The sequence below is a fragment of the Dipodomys ordii genome, unplaced genomic scaffold (assembly GCF_000151885.1).
Source record: "Dipodomys ordii isolate 6190 unplaced genomic scaffold, Dord_2.0 Scaffold171, whole genome shotgun sequence".
Lineage (NCBI taxonomy): Eukaryota > Metazoa > Chordata > Mammalia > Rodentia > Heteromyidae > Dipodomys > Dipodomys ordii.
Genome location: NW_012267387.1, coordinates 484,873 through 493,085, shown reverse-complemented (window position 1 = coordinate 493,085; position 8,213 = coordinate 484,873). Strand labels below are relative to the sequence as shown.

Here is an 8,213-nt window from a genome sequence, read left to right as displayed (position 1 = left end):
AATTGATTTGAGTATATTGAACCAGCTTTGCATCCCTGAAATGAATCCTGTTTGATCATGGTGTATGATTTTTTGGATGAATTGTTGAAGTTGGTTGGCCAATATTTTGTTGAGATGTTTTGCATCAATGTTCATCAAAGAAATGGGTCTATAGTTCTCTTTCTTTGATGAGTCCCTGCCTGGTTTTGGAATGAGGGTTGTGATGGCTTCATAGAATGTGTTCGGTAGTGAGCTTTCTCTTTCAATTTCATTGAAGAGTTGGAGTAGTGTTGGTGTGAGCTCTGCTTTGATGGCCTTGTAGAATTCCGCTGTAAAAACATCTGGTCCTGGACTTTTCTTAGCTGGGAGGTCTCTTATTGCTGTTTCTATTTCAACGCTTGATATGGGCCTGTTGAGCTGGTTTAACTCATCTTGTTTTAGTTTTGGCATGTCAATATTTGCTAAGAAAAGGTCCATTTCTGTCAAGTTCTCAAACTTATAGCATAAAGTTTTGAGAAGTATTCCCTTATAATGTTTTGAATATTGGTTGTTTCTGTGGTGATGTTTCCATTCTCGTCTCTGAGTTTATTTATTTGGGTGTGTTCTCTTCTTTTTCTGATAAGATTTGCTAAGGGTCTGTCAATTTTTAATTTTTTTGAAGAACCAACTCTTTGTTTTGTTGATTCTTTCTATAGTTTTTTTGGATTCTAATTCATTTAATTCTGATTTAATTTTAATTATTTCTTTCTGTCTACTGGATTGGGTTTTATCTTGCTGCTCTTTTTCAAGGACGTTTAGATGTGTCATTAAATTGTTAGTTTCAGATCTCTCCAATTTGTTGATATAGGAGCTCAGAGCTATAAACTTGTATCTGAGTACTGTTTTTGCTGTGTCGCAGAGGAGCTGGTAGTTTGTGTGTTCATTTTTATTGAATAGCATGAACATTTGAATTTCCTTTCTAATCTCTTCCATGACCCACTCATGATTCAGCAGTGTGTTGTTCAGCCTCCATGTGATACCAGACTTTCTTTGGTGGCTTTTGGTGTTGAGTTCTAATTTTATTCCCTTGTGGTCAGAGAGAATCCAAGGTATAACTTCAATGTTTCTGAATTTGGACAAGTTTGCTTTGTGGCCTAAAATGTGGTCTATTATAGAAAATGTTGCATGTGCTGCTGAGAAAAACGTGTATTCTGATGCTGCTGGGTGGAATGTTCAGTAGATATCTGTTAAATCTAGTTGATCTATGCAGCTGTTTAGATCTGCAGTTTCTCTGTTGAGTTTTTGCCGAGTTGATCTATCTAGTGGGGAGAGTGGTGTGTTAAAATTCCCAACAATTAATTTGTTTGGAGTTATATGGGATTTGAGGGAAAGTAGTGTTTCTTGGATAAATTTGGGTGCTCCATTGTTTGGCGAGTAGATATTTAGAATTGTAATATCCTCCTGAAAGAGAGATCCCTTAATTAGTATGTAGCGACCTTCTTTATCTCTTCTCACGAATTTTAATTTGAAGTCTATTTTATCTGATATTAGGATTGGAACTCCCGCCTGTTTATGGGGGCCGTTTGCTTGGTAGATTTTGTTCCAGCCTTTCACTTTCAAAATGTGTTTGTTTTTATGGGCAATATGTGACTCTTGAAGGTAGCAGATAGAAGGATCTTGATTTTTAATCCAACTAGACAGTCTATTTCGTTTAATTGGAGAGTTAAGTCAGTTAATGTTGAGAGATAGGACTGAGAGTTATTTGAGAGTTCCTGCCATTTTATCCACCTTCTTGGGGGCTGCGGCAACTGGGTTCTTCCTATGGTTCTTGGATTCTCAGTTTTGGTGTGGTTTCTTGGTCTTTATTGTGGGGTGGCCTTCCCTCCTTTGTTCCCTGAGAAGGAGTGAGGATGTCAGGGTTGTACTCATGCCATAGTCTTGGTTCCTGGGTCGTCTTTGGTCTGCGAACTGCAGGATGAAGATCTGTTACTTATCAGTTCTTGCTGGTGTTGAGTAGAGTCCGCTCACCCACCGTGTCTGGCGCCTTTATCCTGAACTCTCTGTGTTGTATGTATGGTGGCTATGGCTGCCGCTTGCGCTGCTGCCACTGCTGCTGCTTCCACAGCGATGGCTGCTGGCAAGTGCTCAGATCTGTCTCCTTGCCTGGATTTTCCCTCTCTGGCCTAACTCTCTGTACTGTGTTGGCACACTTGGTGTGATTCTCTGGCTTAGGATTGTTGACTGGAACACTAAAACTGCTTTCTATGTGAGAGCTTGTTCCACCTCCAGTGTCTCCTCTGCCATCTTCAGAAATTCTATATCCTGTTATATTAATTGTATGATGAGGTTTTTACCTCATTGAATAAAGGTCATTTGTTTCTTTTTCTAGTAGTGTTAATCTCAGCAGTGCTGATCTCCATTTAAAAGTGATTTTTTTCTCATATACTCATTTAAAGTAATAGAAAAAATTTAAGTCAATATACTTAGAGTTTGAAAAATAACTTCTGCTTGGCCCCAAACTAATTTTTAATCCACTAAGATAAAGTAAACTGCCATGCACTGTTTGTCTCATGCCTGTATTGCTAGCTACTGAAGAGACTAATATCTGAAGGTTCTAATTTCCATTTCTTTCCTCTGTTAACTATGGTTACCATTATGCTTTGCATGGAGGAAATTGGCTTGTGTGTTGGTCCTCAGAGTATTAATCTCAACTCTTAGCCAGGTGTGTACTGCATCTATTTTTGCTTGCATGCCCTGTTTGAAATCCTCTATCTCTCTCTGTTTTTTTGGGTCCAGTTGTGGAGCCTGAACTCTGGGCCTGGGCACTGTCCCTCAGCTCTTCAGCTCAAGGCTAGCGCTCTACCACTTGAGCCAGAGCGCCACTTCTGGGTTTTTTCTTTTTGCTTATGTGATGCTGAGGAATCAAACCCAGGCTCTCATGCATGCAATGCAAGTGCTCTACCACTGAGCCACCTTCCAAGCCCCCTCTCTTTTGATATTTCGTTTCTGTGTTCTTTAAATTTCTGATCTATTTCTCACTTTAAGTTTTGAGTCATTGCCTCCAGCATCTCTTAAATGTAGCATTTGTCTTCCTTTCTTGGGTTGTTTCCACTGGGGCTCTCCCCTGTGTAGCTGCTGGCTTTTGGGGGGAGCTTGCTATCCTGGGCATTGATAAATCCTGTAATTTTTCTCTGAGATTTTCACATGGGGATTCAGGAATTCTTGGGGAATAATATGAAACTCTGACTGTTCTGGTCAATAGGTGGCTGTCTTTGCTTGGTTCTGGATCAATTGATGAATCTTGCTCTTGGCCCTGGATTGGCTGAGAGAATCTGTACCTTGTCTCTGTTCTGTTGAGGGAGAGGCTGACCTGCAGCTGCTAGTCTGATCCACATAGGGCTCTCAGCTGTCTGCTGGAGATCACAGGCAGTTCCTGCCGTTAGCCAAGGACTGAGTAGCCTAGACTGCTCATGCTTTCTCCTATGGGTGCTCTAGGTGAGACTGGGTGTTCTGGATGTTCTCTCCTATTTGCTGGTGTCTGCTACGAGTTCTTGACTATAATCAGGTGCTGGCAGCCTGAGCTGTCGAATCCTCAGGTTGGGATATACAGGTCAAGCTCTGGTGGGATTTGGGCTTCTTGTTCTCTTGCCGTGGACAAATAGGTCTTTTGCGGATCCAGGTCCAATTCCCAGGGGGTGCAGTTCCCTGCTATCCTCCCTCTCCAGAGGCATGTTCTTAGCTTCTGACTTCAATCAGGATGGGTGTGTTGTGCAGCTCAGGCACTGAATCCCCAGGCTGTGTCCTGGCCCCTGGTCCCATGCCTAGGCCATGCCAGTTGGACCTATGCTGCTGGGTATCCCCCCTGGGGTACATAGCCCTGGATATCCAGTTTGGATTTCTCCCCCTGCTTGCTGCTGTGGCCTGTGGGTGCTCTTCCTGGTTTGGCCATTTGAGTTCTCTCCCAGGACCATCTTGATGAAGCCTGGAGGACTGGATGTGCTCCATGGGCTGGTGGGGCACTTTAACAGTTCTCAGTTTTAGTGGGACCTGTAGTCCAGGTAGTGGCTGAAGCTCTGAGTCAAGCTTTGGAGGTTACTGCCAGCACTGGTTTCCCTTGGTGGGGGGGATGCTGTCCCATGTGGATACTCACCTTGAAGCTAATTGGGAACATTCCAGTGGTGCTGTGGCAGATAGCTGTTTCTGTGTGATGTAGGTGGCTGGTTGCCACTGTGCTCTTTGGTTGAGATGCTTGTTGGCTGGGTCAGTTGGTGGCCGCTCTGGGTCTGTGCTTCTGGGTCTCTGCCTCTGTTGGTGTTTTCCATGTCAGCCCCGTGGGTGTTTATGAGCTGGCAGCTTGCTGAGGGAAGGAGGAGGGGGCTTCATGCAGGTTCTGAGCTCTGAAGTTTCTGTCTGTGTTTTCACCAGTACTTTGGGAGTCTTCTGCACTGGTGTTCTGTGGAGACCCCTGTAGTTCTGATGTTTTGCCATCAGCTGTGAGGTCAAGTGGTTTTGGTGAGATGGGCTACCATCGCTTGAGCAAAAGATGGGGGAAGGGTCTTTGTGTAGGTTCCAAGCTCGGAGATTTTCTGTTTACAATCAGTAGGTTCAGGAAGGCACCTTGGGGGTCTTTTACACTGGTGATCTGCAGACGAACCCCTGTAGCTTTGGAGACTCTGGTAGCCCTCGCCGTGCTGGGCTGGCCCTCGTTTGATGCATTGCTGTATAGTCAGCAGGGGTTGGTGGAAGGGTCTTTGTGCTTTTCTGTTCTTTCCTTCATTCCTTCGTTCCTTTGTTCCTTCGTTCCTTCCTTCCTCTCTTTCTTTCCTTCTTTCCTTCCTCCTGTTTTTCTCTGGGTGTTCGTCTTTTTGCTGTTTGAGGGAATTAAGCATTGGAATTCGAAATCTCTGGTTGGAGAGATCTGTTGTGTTTCCCTAGTGTCCTGTTGCCATCTTGGCCTCCCTCCCAAAGGGTTAACCCTTGTAAATACTCGGAAGTCTCTTACCTTGCTATGTTGTGATTTCTCTCTTTTAATTGACCAGTTTCTGAGTCTGATTGTGTAGCAAGGGAGAATTGTCCACACAATGTCTTCTTGGAATAGTTGCCAGAACACACTTTTGACATAATTATGTTTAAAGAGAGTTACAATATATTCAGTGTTATGTATGCTGTTTCCCAGACCCCCAATGAGATGCTTTTTCATCAAACAGAAGTGTCACCATCGGACAATAAGAGAGAAATGGGACCTTCCCCTACACAGGTAATGCTTTGGTTAGATGGCATTTATCACAAGCAAAATGTATTTTTAAAAAATTCTTTTTACTGAACAGAAGTCATATATAGAACCTTGCTTTGAGAAACATGAGCCATTCTCAGTATTTTCTGAAGTCATACTACCCCTGCCTTTATGAGTTCTTGTTACTCTTACTTTGTACGCAGTAATTTTTCTTCCTAACTCATTAGAAGTTTGTAGGTTTAAACACTTCTTCATCCTTTGCATGTTCCTTATGCTGTGAGCAAAATGGCCTTAGGCATTATGGTTCCTTTGGACAGGATTCACATATCGGTTCCTCAGTTGTGACCAAGAACCTACCACTTCCTCTGCTTTTTATATGGAGTGTCCCCACCTGAATTCTGTGGAATATATTTTTGTATTGGGTTGAACATTTTGAAGAATTCAGCAACTCCAACAAGTGAGATCGAGCTCTAGAAAAACTTATTGTACCCAGCTCACAATGTCAATGTTTTGCTCTGTGACACCCGAGTGGTATCATGGATGTCAAACTCTACATACAGTGATTCAATGGTAATAGAGACACTGCATCTGTTTTTCAGGTAGGAAGTTAAATCTTTCCTCCATTTTTCATTTTGTGCCGAAATGCACAAGGTTTCCTATTAATGCATGTGGACAGTTTGTAAACTATAGTTATGCTCAATATGCTGTTAATTCTTAAAAACACCAAATGGATAAATGCTTCCTTTCTCAGAATCCCAGAAACAGCTGCTGGTGGCAGGGAGAATTCTAGTCTATGAGCCAGGCAGAATGCAAAGACTGCATGCCTGTACACATAAGGGCACTACATGTACTGATTAAATGCTTACATTCACAGAGCTACCCCCTCTATGACTAAACTTACACATATCTTCTCTTGGACACTGTGGTTAGCCAGATACCCCAGGGTGCTCTAAGTTGTGAATGATCCTTGTTTATCTATCCTCCAGAAAATTGAGAGCTAAAACTGAGGATAAAATAATATAGTGCAGATAGGAAAAACAGCAGAACATCCTGTTTACCCAGTAACATCCGGATACAAATTTTAAATCGTTCAGTACATAAGAGCAAGAATCATGAAATGGGATTATATCAAACTAAAAGCTTTTGGCACAACAAACTAAACAGTCAGTAGATTGAAAAAGTGGCTTATATAATTTTCTACCTAAACATCTGGCAAGTGATAAATATCCAGAATATACAGGAAGCTCAAAACACTACACTCCTAAAGAATGCACAAAACAATCAACAATCTGGTATTAAACTAAAAGAAACTTCTCAAAACCAGAAGTATAAAATGGCTAATAAAAATCCAGAGAAGATGGCAGAGGAGAAGCTGGAGGCTAAACAAGCTCTCACATAGTTTCAGTGTTCCAGTGAACAATCCTAGGCTAGAGAATCACATCAAGTGTGCCATCACAGTACAGAGAGTTTGGCCAGAGAGGGATAATCCAGGCAAGGAGACAGATCTGAGTACTTGCTGGTAGCAGTGGCTGTGGTGGCAGCATTGTAGCCACCATACTAACAGAGAGAATCTGGGAGAAAGGCGCCAGATGTGGCACGTGAACAGATTCTACTCAATACCAGCAAGAACTGACAAGGAACATATACGTTCATCCTGCAGATTGTAGATTAGAGACGGCCCCGGAACCAAGACTGCTATGAGTAGAACCCTGACATCCTCACTCCTTCTCAGGGAGCAGAAGAGGGAAGGCTGCTCCTCTCCCACCACCAGAGATCTCCATATTTGAGCTGCCTAGCTGAGCAGCTAGCTCCAACACAGGCCTTGGAAGAAAACAAAAGAATCATTAAGCAGGTCACAGGAACCTGACCTAACCTGCCAGGCTCAGCTCCAACCAAGGGAAAATCACCTGCCCAGACAGAGAAAACTCCCCTCACCCAGGAGTGACTTTCTTCACTGGGTAAACAGAGCCAAAGGCTGTTCCTCCCTACAGCACCTATACAAAATTGAAATTCAGTAAACATAAACCTTGAGAATGGCTCTAGGCTGGGCTATGTGAGTATCTCAGGAGCTAGCCCCTCAGTGAAAACCTACTGTTTGCTGAAATGCTTCAAGTCTACCCAGAACCTAGCCTCATCACAGCATCTCCAAACTAGAGGAAACAGTCATCTCCCTCTTTTGTGATACTCAAAGCAGATCTCTCTCCCACTGAACTAGCCTGAGAAGAGAATCACAAAATCCTGGGTAATGCAAAGCATTTTTCTGCCTGCCCAAACAAACTGACTTAAGAAACCAATCAAGCCACAGGAAAACCAAGCACCACAAGCAGAACAGAGACTCCACTGAGACTGGTTACAGACACAGGGGAGATACAGGATCTTCCCATTTCCCTTATCCCCCCCAAAATCAAAGAACTCTTTTTTGTACATTTTCAAATTTTTTATTTATTAAAAAATTGTTTTCTACTAATGTTTTTTTCTCTTACAATTTTTATTTTAGGGGTGTATGTGTGTGTTTGTGTGTGTGTGCTTTTTAAAAAATCTCTTTTGACCCTTTGGTTCTTTTTTATTACTCTTTTCATTTTTTTTCTCTCTTTCTTTCCTTTTTGCATGGCTTACTTGCTGTTCTGGTCATCCCTAGATATATACCTGTCGTATATTATTACACCTTATCCACCAGTGTGTACATACTTAATCCAGAAATGTATTACTCAATGTACAACCTCTTAGGCTTAACTTCTTTAATAGCACTATTATCTCTTTATACCTATATAATTTTCAAGTAACTAATTTTAAGAATTTCATTTTATATTTTTCATGTTTCCTTTCTATCCCTCCACTTCTCTCATCCTACCTTTGTCCTTCCTCAATATCATTTCGTTATTCTTACATAATTTTTAAGTGATTCACTTTTTAAATTTCTTTTTTTTTTACCAGCACAACTATGTTTATTGCAGCATTATTTACCATAGCTAAGATATGGAACCAACCCAGATGCCCCTCAGTAGATGAATGGATCAAGAAA

At 42.1% G+C, this 8,213-nt stretch overlaps 1 protein-coding gene across 1 annotated transcript in view; it reads left to right on the top strand.

Annotated features, from left to right (window-relative positions):
* Window positions 1-8,213, top strand: part of LOC105998710 (vomeronasal type-2 receptor 116-like) — a 17,152-nt gene that overhangs the window by 7,189 nt on the left and 1,750 nt on the right.